General features: G+C 41.1%; 1 protein-coding gene across 4 annotated transcripts in view; it reads right to left on the reverse strand.

Annotated features, from left to right (window-relative positions):
* The window catches only part of ZBTB20 (zinc finger and BTB domain containing 20), a 33,706-nt gene extending 9,665 nt beyond the window's left edge, over positions 1-24,041 (reverse strand). Inside the window, exons 1-3 of one of the 4 annotated variants that reach the window (XM_053932518.1) lie at positions 23,989-24,041; positions 17,409-17,546; positions 17,095-17,282 (exon numbers count right to left, since the gene is read on the reverse strand). The gene's annotated coding sequence lies outside the window, so the exon portion shown is untranslated. Of the gene's footprint in view, positions 1-17,094; positions 17,283-17,408; positions 17,547-17,902; positions 17,970-18,357; positions 18,468-18,673; positions 18,825-23,988 lie in introns of those variants that run through there. The other 3 variants (XM_053932502.1, XM_053932511.1, XM_053932525.1) reach the window with 3 other exon arrangements.
* Between the last annotated feature and the right edge of the window lie 2,820 nt (positions 24,042-26,861).

Consider the following 26,861-nt stretch of genomic DNA (forward strand, 5'->3'; position numbering starts at 1 on the left):
GAAATCACTAACACCATGATGGAGGTTGTGAAATACATCTGTCTTGTTCATAAGCTTAGCCAGGAAACCTGAGCTTCTTTGTCTGATGGGACTGACCATAGGACTAGAAAAACATCTTAGAAACTGTCAGACTTTCCTTCAAGGGCACTGCAATTATTATTACAGAAAATAATGTAGAGAAGAGATGTATTTCCTCCTCCTTCCTGGTAGAGTAATTCTCTAGAGGCCTCCAGGGCAGTTCCAGAAGCTTCCCTGTCAAACATGTCAGATTATACAGGAATCTAAAATGTATTTACACAAAAAGTCAGAATCCTTGGCAAAAGCTTCGTACCAGTGGGGCAACAGGAGGGTGGAAAATCATTGATAAATAGGTGACACCTCTTTTCAAGACTTACTATAGGCCATAGCAAGTGATTGTACAGGTACCCATTTATCTCCATCTATCTTTGTGTAGTATCAGTGACTACCTGGTTTGCTCCTAGGACTCACTTTCACAGAAACACATCTCTTGGTTTTGTCAAATGAGATATTTGATAATAAGAAGAAATATGCAGCAGTGTAACACAATAACCCAAAAATCCTACCTTGAACATGCACAATGTGGAATTTTCTACACATACCAGAGATGCTACAGACAAGTCACTTGATTTGAGAAAAGAAACCTACTTTGTTACTATGCTTCTTGGCAGATAAAATTAATTTTGTGAGCAGAACTCTGAAAAATGCATCCTTAGGACAACTCCTTTCCAAAAAGGTGTGACATGCACCATAAGACTGGATGACTTCCTGGGAACGTGAATTCTGCCATTTACCCACAAATCACGTACAGAAAGGAGGAAGGCCGAGGTTCATCTGTAAGTTTCAACAGCCCTTCTCAGGTCCTGGCTGTGGGAATTAAGAGTTGTGTAGCCACAGTGAATTTGGTCCTGTCATAGTTTAACATGGGAGGAATTTAGGGAAGTCCTTAGCAAACTTAATGAAAACAGTCAGTTGAAATTTATCCTGGCTACAAAAAAGAGATTTGTATGCATTTGTAAGAGTGATGTGACTAGCTCTCCTATAGGAACTGATCTAGGATGCTCCTTGTGGTGTAGGAGCTGGTCTGAAAGCCAACTGAGCCACTTCATAAGTGGCATTATTTTTTACTGCTATTAGAGTTTGCCCTTAAAAAGATCCTCTCATTGTTGGAACATCTACCACTTCTTCAACTGAGAAGCAACTGAAATTTACTCCTTGAGGATAAAAGAAGGGTCATTGGAAGAGATACACAATAAATGGTAAAAAAAAGCTAATACAGATTTTGAGGATGATTCTTCCAGGCCACCTTCCTTGACATTCAACACTGTAAACCATATGTAGCCAAAGTCCAGGCAAACAAATTATTTGTATAAGTGTCAGAAACACTACTACACAAGCCACATCAGTATAAAGAGCAGTTTTAACAAATTCCAGAGATTGGTCTGTAGGAAAACCTGCTGTCCAAGGCAGATCCTTTCCCTCTTGGCAGGAAACCGGGTCCAGATCCAAGTTTTGTGGTTGACCCCTACTTCATGCTGTTCTAAACTGAAAGTCCAAAGGTGATGTTGCCCACAAAACACAGACTTGCCAATGCAAGTTTGATTCTAAGTAAATGCCACATTCTGACAAAGACTCCTAGAGCCTTGGACAAGCCAGAAAGTGTGTCAGCTCCTCACAAGGCCCAGCTGCACACAGGCATACTCACCTACTCGTCACTGCATAGAATGCCCAGCTCAGGAGAAAGACTCCTGTCTAGGGCTCTCCTCAGGCCTGCCACTCTTTTAAACTCGAGACAGTGGGAAACTTTCTGTGAAATTCAAGTGGTCTTTGTTAAGTACTCCCTTTTTTTTTTTGTCCAGTAAACATGAGGTAGCGATCCCAATGGACTTATTCTGAGAAACTCCTGTAAAATGGTTTTGTCCCCTTTCTGTGAAGCAAGTTCTGACTGGAGGGGTATTCACAAACCATATAGGAAAGAATGGGTGTGAAAATGCAAAGGCCATTCTTACCCAGATGGGCAATGAATAGGCATTTGCCAGTTAAAAAAAAAAAAAAAAAAAAGGCAGAAAAAAAGAAAGGAAAAAAGCCCAGACAACTGCACAGATTATGCACATTTGAAATCCTCCTGGGATACAATTTGAAGCTGGCATGGCATAAAGGTGAAACATATTACTGTGCAACTTTGAAAAAAGCTTCATTTGCCCGTATGCAAATGTACCGATTAAACTGTCAGGCTATTCACAGAAACATGCATGGAATTCATCCTCAGCTAGTAAGAAGGAGCACAATGTGGATGGGAAAGGAAAAAACTTTTGTTGTGTAATACATGACTGAATGCTTAGATTAGTGTTTCCCTGAATCTCATCCACCCCTCCTGCTGACTTTTATGCTATGGGCATTCAAAAGAAAGTAGGTTTTACCATGACAATAACAATGACAAGCTCTCCAAGTACAGTACCAAAGGGGAAGGCAATGGCAGAAGGAAACAGCAGGCAGTGGACTCCTGGAAGATGCTATAGAAAACGTGGAAGTGCAGCAGTGAAGTACATCAAGCATGGCTTGAGGCAGTTTTCCATTTGCCCGAGTTACCATGCACAGACCTACAGGAAGCTTGAAAGTAATGGCTTTAAATGGTGATATTTTTGTTTGTCAAAACCATAAAAAACTACCCCCAGAAAACACATGATATAGTAGAACCAAAAAGATGGACAGAATATCGAACACTGCAGGCCATACACAAATGGCTATGTTGTACATTTGAAAATGGGCTTTGCAAGGTTTTTTTCTGTACAGCCACTAGATGTCCCTTTCTGCAAAGCCAGTTGCTGGAAGTCTTAATGCTCATAACTGAAGGATATCAGAGAATTTTATTTTCTCTAGTGTCTTTTAAAATCACGGTATCTCCAAGTTCATTGCACAGTAATGACTACCATTTATAGAAACATAGTGGCGATGAACCCATCACAGTTACTGCAACTCAGCAGTAGCTCAGCACCTCAGCACAGCATTCACCTGAAGCAAAACTGCCTAGGATGCTGGAATCCAAGCTTTTTTTGGAAACTTACTGTGTGCTCATTCACAGGAATGACTAGCAGAGTGAAACCCAAAGGCTGTATCTTGCTTTCATACTTATGGGGAATAGAGAATAATTGTTCTATATCCTTGAGAACTGGTGGGCTTGCTGAGACAGATATAATTTTTGCCTCAATCTTCCACAGGAGAATTTCGAAAATTTACCTAGCAAAACATCTCACTGATGTCTCACTTAGACAAGATCAACTAGCTTGGTGTTTTTGCCTAGTTTGTCTTTCTGACAACCTTCCCAAGCCTTGCCTTGAGAAGAACGCACACTTTGAGAGATGGCAGAAAAGTTGGAGACATTGTATCTCATACAAAATATAGTCTCTTTATGTTCTTACTATCAAAATTACAAGTGTTTTTCTAGTTGGGAGAACAATCTGGGCTAGGACAAAGATGTAGAAATTAGGCTTGGTAGGTGGCCTTCCTACTTCTGGAACTGCTTTTCTGTGCATCAGTAATCCAGCCACTAGTTTCTGAGAGCACAACAAACATAATAACCTCCTGCTGCTGGAGACAAGCGGTATCATCTAGTCCTTACTCTCTTCCTCTACCATACATGATTTTGGAAATCTTTAATCCTTGGTCTCCACACCAACTGTTGGATGGCCTCCTGTTTGTATCAAACGGATGCATTTTCTTCAGACAGTCATCTAATCTACTATTTTTTCTCATGTGGGAATAATTTACCTACACTATCTCTTCAGAAATGTGTCTACTATGTTTGCAAAAACAACATTGTGGATCTCTCCTCCCTCCCCAGACAGACAGTCTATTATCTTTCTAGCAAGAGATTTCATAGTATTTAAATTTGAAACTGATCAGCCAAACCCTTCCCCTAACAAACAAGGAGAGCTACTGACCATTTTACTCTTTACAGCACTCCCTCATATACTGGAAGGTGCCTCACTTTTCTTCTTTAGACCTGTCTTTTCTAGAAAATACAAACTCAGGTCTCCAAATCATCCTCACTGGTTATAGGTATTCTCCTCCTTCTTATTTTCTTCCATCTTCTTCCACTTAAAATGCAGCCCACACATAGATCAAGTATTCTAGCCGAAGGAAGTGAATGAAGGAGTTGCCTATATATCATTGTCTATGATACTCTTTAAAAATCTTACAGAATAAATAACCCCAAACAAACAGAGCCCTGTTATCAAAACAGATCTTCCTCAACAAAGATGTATGTGAGTAAAGAATCCTTATGTTGGAATGAAGATCTCAACTCTTTCCTAAACATAACAGTTCACTCAAAATACAGTATGACCATCACAATGTGAAGGCTACTATAGCCCCGTAACTTCTATAGGAAGTTCTCATTTCCATACATTAATGTCTCATATTCCAAACTTTGCATTTTGCAACAACTGTGGGTGCTTTCTTTAGCTTCAATGACCTGATTTACCCCAATTGATAAAGCTTTATTTTCTGCTGTTAGCAAGTTAGTTACTATAAAACTGGATTAACAGAGCAAAAATTCCTGTCTACTGTCTCCATACACAACATTAGTCCTGCATCAGCTTCCAACTCTTTGGGATCAATTTAGTGGAGTAACATTTCTTCCACTCAAGGAAGTGACCAGAATTCAAATGCTGAAATCCTGGCAATGTGTGACTTCTTAGTGCATATCAAAGATGGGCAGAGAGCAATTCAGCCATGCCTGCTCAGACTGATTCTTCTGAATATTTGGCGCATTCTAAACAGGGGCCTGCAAGAGGAAAAACTTCTATGGAGTTTCAGGAACACAGAAGAACATTTGTATCCTCAGCAGGAGATCTGACCAGGAGTAGCCCTTGCTTTCTGTTGCTTTAAAGGTTTGCTGGAGCTTTCACCCAATCATCTGCTTGAACATCTTGAAAATCAGTATCTCCTTCTATAATATCCATCCAAAACAAACACCAGATGACACTACACAAATCGCCCTAACCCTACCAGATTGTTGTTACAATCAAAATATGTAGCAGTCTACATTTAACAGGAAGTACTGTATTTTTACCAGCACAACATCTATTAATGTGTCAGTAATACACTCTATGGAAGAAAAAATCACTGTGTTCTGCAAGCTGTCAAACTTCTCTAAATTTTGTAGCTAATAACTACATTTGTTGGAAAGACAGAAATGCATCCACACACAAACACAACCTTATTCTCGAAGGAGAAAACACACCAAGGAGATGGCAAGTAAGAGTTTGCTTAAACTTTTTTTCAGGAGACTTCTTCTGCAGACTAGAAAATGCTCAGCACATTTCCTAGAGATGATTTATTCAGTTAATTGCCCTGCCCTTTTTAGCATTTACTGAATGATGAGATATCCATTTTACATAAAACTGAAGACTAACCCATAAGTGTTCTGTATATAAACTGGCTTCTACACCCAGTGGATATAAATCCCTAGTGTCAAGCACAAAAGCCTCTATTTCAGCCTTCAGGCCGGGGAGGGGGGGGGGGGCGGGGGGCAGTCAGAAAGTTACCTTCCTGTGCTTTGCCTGACACACCTCAGGAGGTGTCCATTGGCACTAATCCTGTTTGCTCTGAAAACCACAGGTGGCAACGTCTGTGCCTCAGTTTGCTCCACACCTAGAACAGGGACAGCATCATTTACTCAATCCTGCAGGACTGCCTGCCTCAAGGAATTGTTTTGCATCCTTAGATAAAAATACTACAGAAATATAAAGAATTAATTCCACAAGTTTCTTCAAGTTTTATTCATCAGGCTTACAAAAAACCTAGTTTTCTTCTCAAAGTACTCCAGTGTCTTAATTCTTCCATTTCTCTTTAGGGTCAGCATCCTACTTACAACTGTAAAACACCAGGTAAAAACTGGCTCCAATAGCAGTGTAGTGACCAAAGTCAGTGTTGTAGCATGTTCAGCTATTTTTAAGTTAGGGAAGTATTACATTTTGAGCCAGTATATTTACTTTTCCCACTTTCAATCCAATTTGTATACTTGCTATTTTAGAAATTCCAAAGACACTTCGAAGAGTGCACAGACAAAAAACATTTTTTATTCCCAGGCACATATCTGAGGTCCAGTCAAATACACCTCCACACTAAACAGTGGCACACATATACACACACTCTGATGATCTCAGTTCCTCTCTCACACCTTGTCTGCAGACTATCTACAGCCATGCCATTGTATCTCCATAGCACAGAAATTAACTGCATGGATGGGGGATACTTCTGTGGGTATCTACACCATCTCCAAGCAACATGTATAACATTACAGAAGAAGCCCTGGAGCTGTCATCACAGCTGCATTAACTGGGATTTCAACAGGCTGCAGCCATATCACTTCAAGGGTGCTAATTCCTGAGCCCCAGACAATTGTAATCTATTTATGCTAGTGAAATATAAGTTTGCCAAATAGCATTTCAATGCACTTCTTTAAAATGTAAAGGGAGAAGACCTCACAACTGCCCTCTTAAAACAAGAAACAGAGGAAAAACAACGTCTCCACATGATGGCACCATTTCCTAGGAAGAGAAACAACGCTGTGCTCATCCCTTCTTCAGTAGGGAACATTTTCATGTCCTACATGAAATCTGTTTCAACCACACTCTCTTGTTCCCAGAGAGCTCATGCATTATCCTGCCAAGCCCCAGCATGGTCCAACTGTTTCAACGGGCTGTAAGTATAAGGGAGTTCAGCTCTTTCAAAATCTAGGTGCATCTATTGCTCGTTTTCCTTCCCAGTGCCAGGTGCTGTTATTTGGAATGCATGTTTCACTGGTAGACCCACAGCAAGAGGGTCACTCAGCAGGGAAATGGGGAGATGGGCCAGCGATGCTGGTGTGAGCACTCCCTACTCAAAAAAAGATTAGGGGGATGCTTCTTGGAAAAAAAAATATTTGGAAAATAGAGGCAAACAAGGTGAGTTGTTTTGCTATTCTATGGTCCTACAGGCTTTTGTTTAAATTCTAATAGTGTATTTCAGACTGAACCCCCATAAGGAAAGTGGATAAGGATTGCTTTTGACTGTCTTGCTGTGGGAGACTGTATAAACTTATATTCTCTCTCAGAAACCTTGTTTAGGGAGGAGAAGGGGCTGGGGTTGGAGGTGGGAGCTGTGTCTGGAGATGAAATGAATTAAAAGGCTAACAGGTGCAAATACCTTAAAACATGTCTCCAAAAGAGACACCTGCTAGTCCATGAACTCCCTCATGTTTGTCCTGCAGTGTCAGGTGTTCCCCCAGGCAGAAAGACAAGGAGAAAATTCTTATCAACCTGAGTGTGGTTAAATACAGTAAGCCTGAGAGCCTGTGGGCTTTGGTAAAAAGGAAAATATAGATTAAAACCTCTTAAGGTAATTGCCTGTTTAGAAGGTTTCTATTCAAGCCAGAATCCTCTGCAGAGAGTGTTTGTAGCAGTCTGTTAGGGAAAGGGTGCAGCCAGTTACAGATGAGTTTTGTGGGAGAGCCTGTGGAAGAGCACTGCTTATTTCCTCCATGATACACTGAAAGGCATTTCTCTGGAAAGAGATTTTGTTCTGGTCACAGAACTATGGTTGATGGGAGAAACAAGGGATGGATGAAAAATTGTAAATGCCTGTCCTCAGGGCTGAGAAAAGATTCTTATCTCGTCCAGTGCCTCTGTCTCAGCCCTGAGTAGAGGAAAGCTATCACATGAAAATGCTAGATCTTTTTTGGTTATTTGTTCCATTTGTATTTTTATGTACTAGTGAAAGAATAATTGTTAACTAGTACAACTGGGTGCTTTTCAACTAGTACAACTGGGTGAATAGTTCAACTTAGAAATATCGTGAGACACATATTCATAATGTTTTGGACTGTGGTTTCTTTATTTTGAGTCTATGGGACGAGTGGTCAGGCCTGCTTATAATTCAGATTTAAATCACAGCAGGAAACAGAACATTCTCATGTCTACAATACTGAAGGCCACAGGAAATGTTCCTGTCCTCAGCGAGACCTCTGCAATCTCTGGAACCAGACTTATTTCCAAAACCACCTACTTAGCTTTGATAGGAATAGAAATGTATGGCAGAACAATTTAGACTAATAAATCAAGGCAATAAGCAAGAACACAGCATTCCTGGATGGCTTGATACTATCAGATGGAACTCTAGCATTAAATGTACATTGTCAGTTCCAATACTTCCCCCAACTCCCTGGGGAAAAGGCCCTGGAATTACATGTATACACAAGCATTCAGATACCAACAGGTGATACTAATGCAGTGCATGGGAGTTACTTCTCAGGTCTTCCTTAGGCACATTCTACCCTCTACTCATCCAAAAACACTAGAGATAGCATCTGGGAGTTTCACTTTTGAATACAGAGAATATGCCCGGTTTTGAAATGTAACATAGGATCAAAGCACAAGGTACTGTTAAAATTGACATGGTTGCCCACACAGGCATGAAACTATGAGAAGTCCCTTTCTCTGTTTTTATTTCCTGTATCATACCCCTTTTCACACAAAAATTGCTACTTTGTGGGTTTCTTCCTCTATCTGCGTAACATCAATAAATTACATGTTATCACTCCTATCATCTAGTTATAAAGAGCCTTTCAAGATTTTTAATAGATGCACAATATTGCTACACTTACATTTTCACTGGTTAAGAACGTAAAAATAGCTGCTGTGAGATTACTCTTAATTTATACTACTTCCCTCTCGTGGGCTTTCAAGAAGAAGCATTTCACCACATGTCACAGATGGATACAGAATATATACTGCACATCCCAGCCAGGCAGAGAGCCTTTCAGTGTTTAACACAACAAAGCTGGGATGAGTAGGGGTTCTAAGATTTGTTTATCTCTTTTTCATAGGTGCAGTTAATTCCTCAAGGAGATATTTGTGCTGACAGATTCTTCAATTCTCACTCATTGTACTCTATTTCCTGAGTGGTAGACACATAAGGCTGGGATCTCATGTTATTTTAGCCTCATGAACAATGAAAACAGCTGTAGAAAATATAAATGGGTGGCACAATGGCATCCCCTCTAGAAACAACAGGACTTGGTATCCTCAGGAATTCAAATGCACAGCACCAGGCAGAACATGCCGCTGTGGTCTCCATGGGCCGGGATGCCAGGCAAACAGCCTGATGCAAATGAAGTTCAGTGGCATTCTGATGGCTTTCAACTGACTCTCACCCAGAGAGCAGATCAAACACCACATTTCTTGTGAACATGATTTTATTCTGCAACACCTCCTAGCACACTTTATAAACATTAGTAGGTGGTATTAAACAATCCCTTGGTTTTATGTTTCAGGTTCTCTCCCACTACCATGTTAAGGCTTCAGTTCAAAAAGAGGTCCCTTTGTTCAGTCATTCAGTGGAGAACAATGCAAGAATTGTTTTGGTTTTCTCTAATTTGAATACTGGTTTGGCCATACCTTGTTCTAAAATTACAGAGGGGGATCATAGCACAAAGATTACACGGCTACTCTACCACAGGTAAACAAAGGAGGAGAAAGTGACTGTGGAAGCTTAGAGGAAAAGAGCAAAAAGCCCCCATGCTAAACAGATCATAGTGGTGAAAAGGAGCAGGAGGTGACCAGGTATGTTTTTACACCTGCAACTTTGGAGTTGCGTAGCTTCAACAAACCAGGCCACTACGACACCAGTCAATGTTTCTCAGCGCATGGAAGGTGTTTCCCTACAGCACAAGGGACTAATTGCGAGAGATGCAAGCACTGAGCTGCACAGCTTTTTAACAAGCCACAGTAGGACAAAAGGATATGGAGATGCAGCTGCTTTAGTTTCCTTCAAGCAAGAGTCACCTGTCAAACATTGAAGTATTCCTCTGAAGACCATATTAGGGAAATGGCACATTTGGTTTAATCTTCTCACCCAATTAAGACAGAGGAGATGACAGCAGAAGCATGTATGGTTAAGACATGAAGTAACAATGATTGGCATGATTATGTTTGACATACTTCAAGCAGATCACAAAGTGACAGTTTTGGTATGTGCAACTTCAAGAAGAACAACTATTGAAAGGAAAAAAAGAAGAGGATGTTAGTCAAAAAGGGTCTGAAAGTAAAAGATAAGGAAGTAAAATCCATACGAACAGCAGGGAGGTGGCCTTAATAATACTTTAATAGAGTTCATATGCATATCCGAGAACAACAAAAGAAAAATGAGGAAGTAGAAAATGCTACAATGCTTAAATAACAAGGTATAAGAGTTCATTAAAGCTGAAAATTTATTCTTCCAAACATGGAAATCATGCCCAAGTGACATTAATAGAACTGAGCATAAACTGTAGCAGACTAGATGTAAAACAAAGATTAGGTAGGGCAAAGAGGAAATTTAAAGAAAAACTCACCAAAAGCATAAAGAGAAATACTGCAATAAAACATTATTTAAACATACCAGACAGAGAAAGTTAACAGAACAACGATTGGTATCCACTAAGTGCTGCAGACTATGTGGATTGATAGATCAGGTAGTCAGTGTGTTAACAAGGCTACTATCTATGAAAGCAGTAAAGGTAAGCAAGGACATTACAGAAACTCTACTGTGGAATTGACATTATTGGTTCATTTTCAGGATGGAATATGATGGAAGGTAAGCCAGCTCAAGGGAAGGGGAGGAAAGCACTGCTCTGGAGACTTATTAAAAAAAAAAAAACAACTGAACCAAACACAAACCCCATGCACAAAAACAAACAAACAAAATCCCAAATAATTGAAAAAAGTACTAGAACATCTTGATACACTGAACAGTGATAGATATTTGTACGTATCAATCAGTCCCTCACTTCATGAGTGAAGCAGCTGAAATATATACAGAAGAAGGATTTACTGAAGACTATGAACATAAAGAACAGTAATTAAATCTTGAAGGGGGTTGACTCTGAAGACAAGACAAAGTAAACTCAGAAACAGACTGCAAACATCTAATGGATAGTTAGAGTAAGTCTCTCACTGGCTGCAGTATGCCTTACATAAGAGAACTTAAGTAAGAGAAGTTCAAAGAGAACAAAGAGAAACTTACAGCATTACCAAATGCTTACAAAGGGAAACTTACAAAGACTTACAAAGAGAAACACTACAGCATTCAGCACTCAGTCACCTCAAGAACGGAAGCTATGTAACTGTAAAGAGCAGTAAATATTATCCTTTTCCCTGGTATTTAGAAAGGATAGATACACTGTAGAAATATCTTCAGGATGTCTCTGAAATCATGGGAGTTAGGAGCATGCACAGCAGTTTTAAACCAAAGCTGAGACTATGCATGTTATCACTGACAGTTCTCTAAATGGAAAACAGTAAGAAAAGTACTAAACACCAGCACAACCTCACACTAAGACAGTATTACATGGGCATCAAATAACAGAGCCAACATTTAAGATTAGACAAATTTTCAATGTGCATCTATGTGTTACAATTATAAGTGATTTGTGCATCAGTGAAAGTTGTGCTCCACAGTTGCATCTGAAAACATGCTCACTGATTTTGTAATTGAAGTGCCATATGCTATTAGCCATTTCTCAAGAGACAAAAAGCCCAAGAGACCAACCTGACAAAACTCACTTAGTGCACCGATTAGAATATAGAGACCAGCTCCTACCACTAGCACAACATCTTTCACTGCCAGTTCTTCAGTGTATTGTGATGGCTTTTTCAAGAGGCAGGGTGAGCTCAGCTTAGAGTTTTGCATACCTGTACTTGTACCTACTTTTGTCTCTACACAATTCAAGCAACACATATCTGCTTCTATGAAAACATAAGTTATTCCTGACTGATACTTCTTTGACAATTTTACAAACAAAAATACAAGTGCACAGGACATAGAAATCACTTACAACTATTAAAAAGAGAAGCAGTTATTAAACAATATTTCAAATGTTCTGCAAGATGGAAGTATAATTAAGTGTTGTGACATCAGTATTTGAGAACTATGGATATCCTTGCTTTCAGTTTAGCTTTCTACAGAAAAGGCCTGTGTCATTATTATTATATCATCTAAAATAGATATCTAAACATACATAATTTCTTAGGTCACCAAAAACAACCTAAAAATATTCAGCATTAGCTAAGACATGCCATACATAGATTAGCAAAAATACAGCTGAAATGAGTTTTGACACACTGCCTGACTCCCTAAACAAGGAAGCTGGTAGAATCAGGGTGCCTCCTGTCTTCACTGAGAGTGAAGACTATTTGAAAGCTCTAGAGAAGTTCCTAGGGAATCACAGCCACAAATTTCCAGGGAGAGGGGAAAGACCATCAGGGCATGTAACCATTCCCTTCCTACCACAGAAATTTGAAGAGAGACACAGGAAACCTAAAAGGCAGAGATGAGACCAAACCACTTTCAGATCTACCCAGCCTCTATACTAGACCCAGGCAAAGTGAACTGGCAGATTCATGGGAAGGGAATGGTGGGTCCCTCTAGCTGCTCAAGAAAATGAAACCCCAGAGTTTCCATTCCATTCACTCTCAATGCTTTGTGGAGTTCAGGAATCTTGTGAGGTTCCCACTTTGTCTTTCCTTGTCATACTGGAAGGCTAAGAAGCTACAAAAACCAGCACTTAGAAGGAAAAAAATCAAATACACTGCTTCAAAGTTCCCATCTTGTGAAAGCTGAAAAATGCTGGAATTGGACCAAGTCAGCCATGGTACTTGAGCACGTAGGGGCAAAGAGTTCAGATGTGGTCTATCACTGACAGTGTTTATAAAGTGCATTCCATTTAATGCAAAAAACCACCCCTGTCCCTTGCTAAAACATAACTTTAGAAAGTCCTCCTTTATTTCGACAACCTGCCAATGATTGTTTAACAGATTCAAAAAAATATCTTCACGCCTTACTTTTCTTCTCAGGTCATTCCGTACTAGAATCTCAGGTCTCTGCAAGAATTCTGTGTTCTCTAAAATCATAAATACTGCTTCAGAAGTTTTTCCAGTGATTGTCCAACCTGCCTCTCAGTCCCATGGAAACTCTTTGCAAAGATGTTGCTTTTGTCTTGTCTGGAACAAATTCCTTCACAGATGGACCATCCAATGTCTAAGAATAACTCTTTTAACTATCCATAGAGACAAAGAGATTCAGTTGTACTGTTCCCATGGGATTCCTTTGAGTTTGGACACATCTGTTAAGATGCATACATCAGAGCCTGAATGAAGGTTTTGTCTGATTGTATCTTTGAGAACTCGTGAAAGTTTCTGCCAAAATGATCTTATCTCTTGGCACTCTTGCAAAACATATACAGTTATAGATGCTTTCTGAAAGGCTCCTGAAATAAGTGGCCTACACAGACCAAATCAATTTAAATACAGCCAGGTCCTGATGACCTTCTTCCTCTCACTGAAATCTTCAGAAACTTTACCTGAGGCTGCTCAGCCTTTGAACTACAACCTTATTATGCACTTTATGCACTCTCTATCCATAAGCAAGGAAATATGTGAAAACCTGTGAATAAAACAAATCTCATTTGTTTGAAAAAAGCTTTCCTTTGCTTTTTTATGACCTTTCCAGAACCTGTGCTTGTCCTTGCACAAGCACCTTTTGTCTGGGTAAGCAGACAGATCTGTTTGTGACAGCTGAGTAGCTAGAGGTGTAACCCAGCTGGAGTTCTATCAACTCACTCTATCACTTAATTCCAAATTAATTCAAAGTGGTGTTTTTTATCTGCCAAGCACTCCATGAAAACAGTTACCTCAGGAAGCACCTCTTCCTCTAACTTGTTTCTCCAACTGTATTGCATTTCCCAAGACTAAAAGAGATGGGACTGGACACCGGGCATCCTGTGTTCTGGATTTAGCTTCAAAGATTCATCCGTGCTGGAAATAGTGTTCAAACCCAGAAATCTAGGACCCAGTCCTACAAATTTGAGGAATAATGCAATTTCATTTGGAATAAGTGGCACCAGAAGCAGCATGCAGAATATACTATGCTACAGAATGAAACCCTAAATTATGTTGTACAAAATTATGTTGTACAGCACATATGACTTTACCCACTTTTTTTTTTTTTGCCAAGTATTCATATCAGTAAGACTGGCATTCAGACTATTGCTTTAGGCTTTCTTCACCTCTGGCTTTTACAGCTGAGGAGCAGATGGCTATCACAGAGGTTTTATTTCCTTTGCTTGGAAAAAAAAAATTGATCTGAATAATTCCAAAAGCACCCTGATATTTTAAAGTAGATTGGCTTCTGAACATTTCTCATAATAATAAATATGTGGTACTGTTTTCTGCCAAGCATTAGTGACTGTGCATGCAAAATGGCCAGTGAAGATTTCAAACTGATTTAAATAGGTGGTCCATAAAATCCAAGCCTTTTTTTCCCCCCAGATACATAAATAAGGCCTTATGAAACCATCTGTACATTTGTGCATTTTCCCAAGAATTGATATACACTACCATGCTGACTCTTTCTGGGTGCTTCTGGTATTTTCAGAGAAAATTCCCCCCAAATGTCCTGTCTAACTTTAATTTTAAAGTTTTTTTTTTTTTTTGTTTTGTTTTTTTTTTTGGTATTATTTGCCATCCACTAGAAAACTCCCCAGCAGAATGAAGAACATCCTTTGAAAATGAAGTATCTGCCCAGCTGTGGAGGTACAGGCAGTAGGATGGTCTGGGCAAGGGAAGATAAGTAATGTTGTGCTGTCTAAAGATAGAGGGAAGGACAGTAAGTCTTACTGGCCCAAAGAAGAAAAGCATCACCATGGGTCCAAAAGTTGAGAGGAAGAAAGATGTGGCAATGTAGCTCTGACGGGAGGGGAAGAGAAGGACAAAGAAAGAGATTCCAGAGTGAGAGGAAAGAATTGACCCAGAAGACAGGGCACATCAGAGGTACGGAGAAAGCATTTGCAACTGCAGGGAAACCCATTTCTAATGTTGGGAGCCACAAAAATCAATCTTTTGTGTCCATGAACATATTCCAGCACCAAGGATTGAGGCAATAAAAAAGAATACCACAAAACATGGTAGAAAGCTACAATAAATATGCAGTAAATATTCATCATGCCTCATTTTAGTTCATGGGGGTTCTTGCTGTTTTGCAAGGGCATGCCAAACACCACTTATATGCATACCACCCCTAACAAATACAGCCTGATAAAGGTCATAACCCATCATAAACAATTGTGAGATTTTCTGTTGGTTTCAAAGTACATGGAATCAGCTAACAGAGATCAATACTGCAAGAGGTCTTACTGTTTCCTGAATTTTTGCAAGACTCTAGCTATATTTTGGGAACTAAATTTCAACAATTTACAAGCTAGAACAATATTAATGCTGAAATTGCTATTAAACCCATTGTCTGAAAAAAAATCCCCCACACTTTCAGTGTGAAAGGAGCATCTAACCTGGGCTGGCAGTTTACTCCTATTTATAGAATAATACAATTGTTTAGGTTGGAAAAGGCCTTTGACATCATCTGGAAGGTGATTTGAGGACACTAAAAACTTAGGGGTCTAAAAGACACTGAGCACAGAACAGGTAGAACATGAAGAGCTGCAGGCTCCACCTTCCCCTGCTGCCCTCTGCCAATATTCCTCACCCTGAACTTAGCCACCTCAGAAAGCAAAAGCAAGAGCTCATTCTCCAAGTTCCCTACAATCCCTGCTGGCCTCTGTCCTAAGGTTGCTTTCATGGGTTTCCATTTGTACTGTCAAAAAAAATCAGTGTGAGGTTTCAAATCCCATTTACTAATGAACTCTTTCATCTTTGTGAATGGGATAAAGGGATTCTTTGTTTGAAAATAAGGATTATTTTTTCTTGTTGTTCTGCTCATTTTTTGCATCTTTTCACAAGCTTTTTGTTTTCAGAAAACATTACAAGACAAAACTGCACCCCAGTTTTAACAAAGAGCCTGATATCTCCAATTTGAAAAGAATTCTTGTATATACTAAATTGCATGCTGCTTGCTGTTCAATTGTTTCACACCTCTTTCTTCTCCACAAATCACCAGGTGAGATTTAGCAAAGTCTCCCCAATGTTTACCAGCTCTATTAAAATCAAGATCTCTAGCAGAAGCTCATAATGAATAAAGTCAGAAGCCAACAGGAACGAATTGCAGCTAAAGTGATTTTGATAGTGATGATCCCTATAACCCGACTGCTTCCAAGCTTGGCCCTGAGGCAGTATTTTTAAATTAAAGAAAATGATACACATACTTTTTAATCTGATTTTTTATTGTCATGCCCTGATTTTTTTACAGGTTTTTGCAATGTCTGGTTGGCTTCTGAGCTGTTGAAACCTGGTGTCATCATCATCTCCTTTTGCCCCCCCTCTTGCAAATTTACAACATTCTAAACCACTGCAGAAGACATAAACTATAGATTCTAAAACTAGTGAGCAATGAGATTCACATTACCCTGCACATTCTTGCCCAAGAGACTTCCAGGCAAGGACCTCTGTGAAATGGCAATGTTTTGAAGAGCTGGTGAGGTAAGGTGACTTTCCAAAATCCAGTTTTAATAATCCCCTCCCTTATTTTTATATTTTTTGGCAAAATAGAGAAGAACATTTTCTAAAGGGCAATTAACCCATGCTGAGTAATCTGAAAATGAATGCCCTCAAAAAAAGGGCCTTAAAGCTGGTACAACCACACAGCTCTATGAAGATTTTCCAGACTCTCACAGATTCTCCACAAAACTCTCCCCTTTCTTCATGGAAACTTTACAGTCCTGGGCTGCACAGCCAAGCACATGTTTTCAGCGCAGACTGAAATCCACCAGTCAGGAGATATGGTAGGGTATTGAGAAGCTTGTGACTACCTGGAGAGGAGCAACAGTTCTAGTTGGACAGGGACATGCTTGAGGGGTCTTTCCCTTTTTAATTTGTAATAAGCAGCAACCTGACCTAACAACACACTCTTAACTTTTTCTGGCTGATTGCATTATCACAACCTTAACAAAAATATGTTCTGCTTTAGATGTAATTCCCAAAGAAGGGAAAAGGTAAGCCCTGAGGAGATCCTGTTTAGAACATTATGGGAAGAGCATCCAACTGGAAAATGTGGTGCACAGTAAGGGAAGTGTTTCCAAGAACCCCAGCAGCATGTTGATGTACTCACAATCAGATGACCCTGTGTGTGTGTGCAGGTTTGTTGGTGAATGTGGAGAGTGGATGAGGGCCGGGCTCAGAGAAGGAACAGCTTCAAGGTTCAGGCAGGGAAGGCCCGGCTTGGCACTGCATGCACCCGTCTGAGTAATCTCATTCTCCTCAGACGCCTTCTGGTTTTCAGCTGTCTTGGGTTTCTTCCTGAAAATAAACAAAGAGACCTTTGAAGGGACTGACTGCATATTTGGGAAAAGGCATTTTTAGAATCTGTTAAAGATAACTTTCTTCCCCCACCACCACCCCCCTCTTGCCTCTTTTTTCCCTTACAGGGAAGGACTCAGAGAAGACTTTCCTCCATACTTCTTGTTTGGAAACAAGCTGCTCCTTGTTTTGACTCTGATGCAATGGCCCTGAGACTGTGTTATAGCAAATAGGCCAAGCACGAAGCTCCTTATTCTGCCCCTACTGATGACATATAAAATGAAACAGTAGTTTAGACAGTCAGAACGCCGTTTGACAAATATTAACCAAGGCTGTAGCATTCTGAATAGAGAGTTATGCAGAAATGTAACAGAATTGTCTAAAAAGCAAACAAATATGCAAGTTTCCAGTTCAAAACGAATCAGTACAGAGACTTGCTTTGTAGGAAAAAGCACTGAAGCAATTTTGAGATGCAGAGGTCATCTAAGTAAAGCATTGACTTGGAACCTGAAACAACTGCCTATGAACACTGAGCACACGAGCTCTCAACACCTCCCTCCATCCAGAACCTCCAAGGAATTAAGCCTCAGTGGTACATCAAGCAGGGAGTCAGTCACCACCTTAGCTTCACGGCTGGAGAAGGCGAGGCACCGGGCGAAGTGGCAGCCTTTGAATCACACAGCGAGAACCCTGAATAGGGCAGCGAGCACCCGCCTCACTGTCCTCCCTCCGCTACACAGGCGCAGGTGCTCCCTCTGTGCTCCCCGAGCCAGCTCGGGATGCAGCCTGCGGAGGGAACAGTGCTACCCCGGGCCAGGATGCGGCTGGGGCACCCGGCAAACATCGGCTGCTGTCGCCGCATGCCGGGAGGAGAACAGTGGTCACTCGCAGGAGAGCAGCAGGAGCCGGGCAGGCTGGAGCCATGCCGCTGGAACCCGTTATCTCCTGCCGACAGTCGAGCAGTGCCGGGGCAGCCCGGGCGCACGTCCTGCCTGCCGGCAGAGCCCCTTCCACAGCCCAGGACTCTCCTCACGGAGGGCCAGGGCGAGAGCCCCTTCTCCCCTCACACCCTTGCCTTCCTGCGTCCCACCCGGGACAGGGTTTGAGGGCTGCGCCGGCCTCTCCATTCTTAAAGCCATTGTACAGCGCGGAAAGCGCCGGTGCCGCGGCGGGCGAGGAGGGGCAGAGCGGGCCAGCCGCTTACATAAAGGCCTTATATAAGGGCGGCACGCCCGGCCGGGGGCAGGGCCCGACCCACCGCCATTGCCTGCGGCCGCCGCCGAGAGGCAGCACCCGCACGGCCCACACGGAGGAGCAGAGCGGGAAAGAAAATTAGACTAAAAATATAAGTTAACCAGGCCAGAAAGAAAGAAAACAAGTCCTTTCCCCACCCTTCCTCCCGCAAAGCCCTCCCAGGAGGTGGTGGGCGCGGAAGGGATGCCTTGGATCGGCCGAGGGGCAGCAAGAGGCGCCCGGTGGCAGCTGGCCGGGGCTTCGGGATGCGACCGGGGAGCTGAGCTGAGCTGAGCTGAGCTCTGCAGGTGAACCACGGCCAGCAAGGGGGTCACGCTGATAACCCCGCAGCTTCTGGCAGCCCTGGTGCCTTCTGGGTTACCGGGACTACAATCTTCAGGCCACGGGATGGGCAGATGGTATTGCTGCTGTAAACTATAGCTTATAAGTGGGCATATATATTTTAAAGTACATGGACTGCATATGTTTTGTTTGTAACAGTCTGCATGGATCTTTGGCATGATCCAAATGAATTCGGGCACAACTTCACACACCTCATTTCCAGAGCCCAGGACATTCCCATGTGCAGCCAGCATGCACTGGGGACTGCAGGAAAACTGTGCATAAACCAGTGGGTTTTTACAGCATTGCTACCCAAGCAGCTTTCAGATAGCAAACCTTTTTGGCCAGAGAACAAAGGCTGTACGTAGGCTTGGACTCTGGATGCACAGGGCAATGAAGTTCCTTGTACACCGGAGCTGAACTGCTGCATTTAAGGTCTGTTTTCAGCTCAGAGTTAGCCCAAGTTACTCGCTTGGAATACAGCCTTTGACTCCAGGTCTATCCACACACAAAGCCACCTACCCTGGGCAGAAGACTGCTGTTATTTGCAGAGCGGGGGCTTAGTCTGAGTAAACAAGACTTGTCAGTCAACTAGCACAGCTACAGTTCTGTTAAATGAAGCACTGACTAATGTTTCATCCTGTGGCTGATCCTGCCTGTGCCTCTCAGGCCTTCAAAACTCATTAGAGGGACAGATTAAAAAACACTGTATCAACAGGTAGTGACACCAAGAAGGCTGTGCAAAGCATCTCCTGCTTCTTCCTATTCAAGGAAGAATAGGAATTTTTTCTACTTTGCTCCTAAGGCTGACACTGTGTTATCAAGATGCTCCTGTGTCATCATTTTTCCACACTACAGTCCTGCAGCTCAGTGACTTTTGCTCACTAGAATGGTAAGAATATAGCAGTGGTGCTGACTGGCACTGGAGATGACACCTCTCCACAGCAGTTCATTTCTCTCACTGTTCAGACATGGGCTGCATGTCACTACCACCTGAAAGGAATGCAGGCTTCCACAGGAGGATAGCTAAGGAATCAGCAAAGTCAGCTAAGGATCTAAAGAAAGCTTTTCAGTAAAGAAAAATCCTGGAGACACTGTGATCAAAGCTACCTATGAAGAAACGCAAACAAAATTCTCCAGTCTGCAATGTTCAACTACTGTTACTGGCAAAGGCAAAGCTACAGCAATCCTGCTGTTATTTTAAGTATATTGCTATTCTTTTGTTCTACCTTATCACCCATACAGAAAGCTCCTATTGCCATGATCTTCACCTATATATTCTAATTAAATATTCTTACATTCTCTTACATAGTCTACTTCTATTGCTATCTTTTTGCTATAAGTCTTCATAGGGAGAGTTGTTAAGTACTCAATCAGGTTATGGCATCTCCATCCTTGGAGATTTTCCAAACTTAATTGAACAAGGCCCTGAATAACCTAATCCAACTTGGAAGTCAGCTCTGCTCTAAGCAGGGAATTGGACTACAGACCTCCAGAGGACCCTTCCAACCTATTTTTTTTTTCTGATTGCACACTACTTCTATGAACACTTCCATCAGCAAGCTCTCTAATATATTTCCGTGTTCCAGAAGGTAAAAATGGCCCACTAGCTTTGGAAAACTGTGAATTCTTATAGCAATGTCAAAAACCCTGAAAGAACAAGGGTAGGAGCAAGAATTAAACAAGTAATTAATATTGTTTGTGGAACCTTCCCAATTACTCCTATGTATGTCCCATCTCTGGACTTCATTGATTGGCAATCCTATGTGATTATTTCAGTAGTAAGGGTCAGTCTACCTTGCTGCTTTAGTTCTTAAGACTACATTCTTCTCTACATACTAATCTTGGAAAAGAGCTGTTTGCTATTTACTTGTTAGTAAGGACAGTAATTGCCATGTTTGGAATGCAAAAGATTTGGGAATGTGCTCTTGGAGCAAGGGGCTCTGTTCTGATCTCTGGTTATCTCCTTCTCTACACATACCTGTCCTTTCCAATACTGAACTCATTCTTAACATTATCAGAGGGCCATCATCATCCTTGCTTCTTGTGAAGAATGGCGGAAGGGCAATAGAGCAAAGACATGACACTCTTGTACATGGACTTGATGCATAGAATCCCACAAGCTGGGAACAGAAAAGATACTGACTTTCAAAATTTAGAGGGTCCCTGCAGAATTTATATTTGCTACTGATTTATAAGAGATTTATCCAGTTTATTTCTAAACATCCTACCCACTCTATCACTTCAAATTTTTTATCCTATGTCCACGTACTTTCCTTTTGTTGGTATTCACTTTTAGCATTCCCTCATATTTATTGTGTTATTTTTCATTATGTTAATTTACACCACTTAAAATATATTCTCTTCATTGTATGCTCTCCAGCACCTAACAGTAGACTAACTGCCTCCCCTGTCTTTCCTGAACCGAACTGTGTGTATCAGTGCTTGTCAGCTTATGTGTAAAGCAAAATGTACAATCGCTGCCATAATTTTATTTCTGTTTTCTGTCAGCATCCTCATTGCACTGAGGCCTTCACTCCTTTCCATGTACCTAACACTGCACTATCATAGAACAAGATCTCAAGTGGTGGCCAACTCACAATGATGCAGCGGCTGCAATGATCTGGGCACTGACTGTAAACTAGAATTGGCTCATTTCTGTTTCATTTGAAGGCAGAATGGGTAATATTTTGGATGTCCTCACCTCAAAGCTATCTAGAAACTAATTACTACCTCTGAGCTTTGGAATGCCTTTAAAACCCCTGCCACACTTCCCCTTTCTTGCTGCTACTCTTGCATACAACTTTCTTTCCCCCAACCCTCCACTTGCTCTCCACAGTTGATTTCTTTGCATGTACCTCCCTTGCAACCATTACTTGAGTTTGGAATGAATTTCCCCTGGATGAGTTAACACGTTCTCACAGTGGGGCCAGCAAACCAGGTCCCTGTCAAGAAATAGACAGTATATGTTGTACTTCTCACACAGCAGCTGTAACTAATGCTTGAACCTTCCCTTACAAGGGGAATAGCTCTCTGTCCTGCAGAGACATCAGGTTAGCACTGAACAAATTAGCTCAGGTATAGGAACCAGTGTAGCTGTGCAGAGCCCACAGCAGCATCCTGGCTCTCAGGGGAAGCTATGATAATGTGACTGCATGAGAATAATACTACATAATGAACAATAATGAAGCAGTTTTCAGCCTCTGAATACAGGGAGGGCTGGGTCACCAACCAGATCTTTGTTTGTCACATATTAAGCAGCACAGAGGGAACGTGCCACAGGGTTGCTGATGTTGTTGTAAGTGCTGCTGCTGGCTGAGTCGGCCCACCCATGTTCCAGGCATTATTTCGCCTCTTCACAGCTATGGCATCACCTCATACTAAGTGCCCTCAGGTCAAAGATGCCTGTAGTGTCCAAGCACTGCACTTAACTCACTGGTGCGCAGTTAGTTTGTACCCTTAGTAATTCACAGAGGCTGTATAGAATTGAAAAAAAAAAACAAACCAAAAAAAAAAACCCAACAAAAACCAAAACCTCCAGCTTTTCAAATACTAAAAATAAGAGTGTGAAAATAGTTCACGTCTGATTTTAAGCAGTATTTTCCCTGAGTGTTCTGCTGCACATTCTTCCTCTGCCTGTGTGTGACTAACACAGCTCCTGATATCAGTGCTTATCACTGCCAGTGTTGTGTCTCTTCCAGACATGACATTGACAATACATATTTAGAAACTGACAAAGTAAAGAGAGAGAGATGAGTACAATCACTGAATATGAAAAAAAATAGGCCTGAAAGAACAACAAAAACCCACTAAAATCTGCCCAGAGACCTCACCCCAAAATTCAGGGCACACTGAATGCCAGAGCTGAGGGTAAAGCTTCCCAAGACAAGCTCCCTTTAAATCACCTGAACCATCACAGTTTTCCTGCCAGAAATGTTGCTTCAGTAGTTAAAAGTCCTGCACAGGCTGACTGCCTGAATATTCACACAGCTTCTCTGATGATTTTGCAGCCACACTGATCTTCATGCTGTTGCAGCTACATGACTGGCAGTTTGTTTAAAATCTCTGATTACAAGTTTGTGTCATACAATGGAAAACACAAACTCCTGAAAACATCGCCATAAAATGTAATATGAAAGAGAAATCCCAGCAGAACACTGCAAAGCAAGAATGGGAGGCACGGAGAACTGACAAGAGAGACCCAATGTTCTAGTGCAATAAAAGCCTGGAAAATTTAATCAACACAGAAAAGTAAAATAAATTCCAAAATCCCTTACAGGAGACTGATTAACATAATTAAATTAAACTCAGAGATTAAGTTAAAGTAAGATTGAAATTTTCTGGGTCCTTTTCAGGCCTGAGGTAGGGTTTATATGGCCCAAAATTTGTCCATTTATTCCATCTAAACCAGAAATCTCATGAGAGCTGGGTCCTGACTACAGAGCTTGTTTGACTTGTAACATCAGAGAATCTCAGCTATGCTAACACTGTCACAATAATGACAATTACTGTGAATTGATCAAAAGAATTCAAAACTATTATGTTTATGGGGGAGAAACTACAAATATCAGGCAAATGGTCATTTCAGAGCATAATAAAAAAATAATGCAAAGTCAGAATTCTCTAAGGCAACTTTACCTATGTAATCCCATTAAATCTACCAAATCGTAATGGCCTTAAGTCATAAATGTCTCAGGGCCCAGAAAGAACAGTGTAAACCTTTAAGAAGTTGCAGTAGATTCCATCTGTATTGCCTGAAACACCAATGAGAGGAAAGGTGTCTCATTAAAAAGTAATAAAATAGAAGATAAACACTGCAAAAACAAACATGGATGAACCAACTGGAACAGCATGAACTAGAGCAATAAGTAGGGAGGACCTGCCAAAGTAAAAAATACAAGCAGATCAAGCCAGCCATTGCTGGACTATGCTGTGAGGCTATGACTTAAATATTTAACAGTTTTTTACTGACATACTTTTTGCCCACGTATTTCCTTGCAAATTTCAAAAGCAAAACTTAGTTTACCCTCATCAGTAAGGCTCACAGGTGCTGCAGTTTGTTTTTGTTTTTGTAAGATGTCTTTTTTTTTGCTGAACAAGAAGTCTTTTATAAGAGATAAAATATACTTACAGTAGTTTCCAAATGGTATCACTCTTCAGGTAAATCACTCCAAGCCTTGGACCTAGTGCAGACGTTCATTGGGGCAGGGAACAGAGAGAGGCTGTGTCTGTACCAGGAAGAATCAAAAGGAAAGGTCAGAGGGAAATAATTATTTACTGAGAGCAAGAAAACTTGCTGCAACTCTAACTGGCATTCTGTGCTGTGAATACAGCTGGCAGCAGCCTGGTATTGCTGAATTCCTGCTTCAATCCTCCAGCCCTGGCTGCAAATGACCTCAGAGTCAGTCCCCAGTTACCCCAGTCTGCCCATGCAACCTAATCTTTTGAAGCAAGGAGGAGAGGGAGGATTTGCCACCAAAGGGCTGTCACAGGATTCCTTCTGTGAAGTTGTTCACTCCAATGGCATGAGCACGGAGCACTGATGGAGAGCTAGCGCAGACTTGGCACTCAAGTGCATCTCATCAGAACAACAAGGCCACTCCTGTTCCAAGCAGAAACAAACACTTCCTCAGGACTGAAAGGCAGGAAAAGGAAGGAAAGAATCCTCCTTCATGTCTTTTGCTGTCTTTACATCACAAAAAACATGGCTCATATCAAAGCAGAAACCCCACTTTTCTCTTATTAGCCACCTAGTCTACTGCAGTGACACTAGGGAAGTAACTTATTGCCAGCCTTGCAGGAAAGGTTCAGCTCAGCAGCGGTTTTATCTCTGAAATCTTCTGAGCTAAAGAGATAGTTGGAACAATGGACTGAGATGGGAAGGGATCCACAAAAAAATCTCTGCTCCAATATTTATTAGATGGTGATTTCACCATCCAGATCTAAGTTTTTGGTAGTATTTACATTTTTGGGGGGGCTTGAATCCCTCTCTAGACTAAGAGAACTCCTCCTTTGCTAGCTTCTTATTATCCTTTGGTAGCTCACTGTGGGTATGTTGGGAGGTCTGAAGTTGACATCCAGGGACAGAATTAAATTCTGCTTACTTCACTTTTGCAAAGAACTCTTGAGACACCAGCATATTCAGTCCTGTCCACAGTAAAGCCACTGGTGCCATTTCCATGAAAAAATGATCTTGCCTACTCTGAGCAGACCAGAAAAGCAAATATTTGTTTTATCAAAGAAATCAAGAAGGTGAATGAAAAAATGATAAGAGATGTAATTGTTTTTTCACAGGTAGCTAATGTCACTGTGGAAGCTGGAATTTGTCTGAAAATGCAACACAAAAAACCCCCACTGTTCGTGCAGCAGGAACACTCCAATGAGCACCAACAGACACAATGAGGGATTTTAGATGACACTGTAATAATGTACTTCACAAAATATACATTCAGTTTTATATTTAAGTCACACATTTTGTAATGCTGATCTTTCTTAGTGACTGGGAGACTTTCTAAATTCTGATTTCAACAGGCTATATGAAACCTGGCAGCAACATTTTACAAGGGCTCAAGCAAACATTTTCTTTGATTCTAATTTTTTTTAGGTCCTCCCCTCCTGGAGTCTGCTTTGAATTGCAACTTAATAAATTCAAACACACACACACAAAATCCACAACTTAGCCTGAACCTCTGAGTTTCACCAGGGTTTGGGAGAGGAACCACATGCATCAGGTTAGTTCGGAAGAATTACATAAAATAGTGACACTTTTGACCAGAACCAGGGATTGAATTTCAAAGGTTCAGTAATGCCCAAGGATTCTGTAGATTTAAGTCCTTGCTAACACTCAGCATGGCTTACTTTCAAGCTCTCCTTCAGACCTCCATATACGCCCCACCTGTTCCGTTAAAGCTGACCTTGCTTCCTACATCCACTTTGCACACATCAGTCTATCTTTTATCTGGCTATTGCTCACCTTTTTAAGGCACAAATCCCACATGCCTTAGAGACTGCCTAGTACTTCAGATAACATGCATTTTTAACTTGTACTAGAAGCAGAAAAATCACAGGATTGGGTCTTTAGTCTTTACTTCAGCAGAACTCCTGCTCACTTCACTCCTAATTTCACACAAGAGAAGCCTAAGAACTGCATGTACTAATCCTGCATATTTTGTCACCTCTCTTTTTGTGTCATTATTGCTCTTCCAGTCTCTGGGATCCCAATCCAAGTGGCTCTCTCTTGTAGCCTAGCACTCAATCTGGCTTCCCATCAAGGGTCAGGCAGACAAGTTGTTAGAGATGGGCTGTTGGAAGTCTTCTACAAAATCTGGGCTCAAAAATCTCTGTGAAAGGCAATACTTAAAATATCTTCATTTTTCTCCATGTTTTTTGCTATGGCCTGGGAAGATATCACTCTTCCAGTGTGATGAGCATAAAGCACTGAGATCCTCAGCAGCTGTGAGGCATTTTTTAAGTACATAAAATCAACAAAGTTGATGGTACTTAAGACACTAGTATTGCAACAGAGAATGAAATACCCTAAATTTTGTAAAAAAAACATAATTTAACTTCAGGAAAATTAGAGGAAAAGGATCTTCGACCATAAGAAGATTGGGCAAAAAGAGAGACAAGCAGGACAACAGAGGAATGGGATGTGTGACATTGGGTTAAGTAACTTCTCCCCTGTCTACTGAGCTCTTCTATCCAGAAAAGGAAATCATTATATTTCTGTTCCATGGGGTACTGTGTGCTTAATTAAGATTTTGGAGGATAAATGTTCTGCATGAATGCATTCCAGAAATGCAGACTTTATTACTTAAATATTCCCACTAATGATAGTAACTTGGGCATTTTATATATGCGCACTTTTATTCCACCTTGCTCTTTCCAAGTTTTATCTGGTAATTTAGAGGGTGTGAGGAACATTAATCGTATCAGTGTTTTTATTAAGGAAGGTCCATTTTATAAGCGTAGTGATGTACTACAGATTGTGATTTAAGATGTACA

The sequence above is a fragment of the Vidua chalybeata genome, chromosome 2 (genome assembly GCF_026979565.1).
Source record: "Vidua chalybeata isolate OUT-0048 chromosome 2, bVidCha1 merged haplotype, whole genome shotgun sequence".
Classification (NCBI taxonomy): domain Eukaryota; kingdom Metazoa; phylum Chordata; class Aves; order Passeriformes; family Viduidae; genus Vidua; species Vidua chalybeata.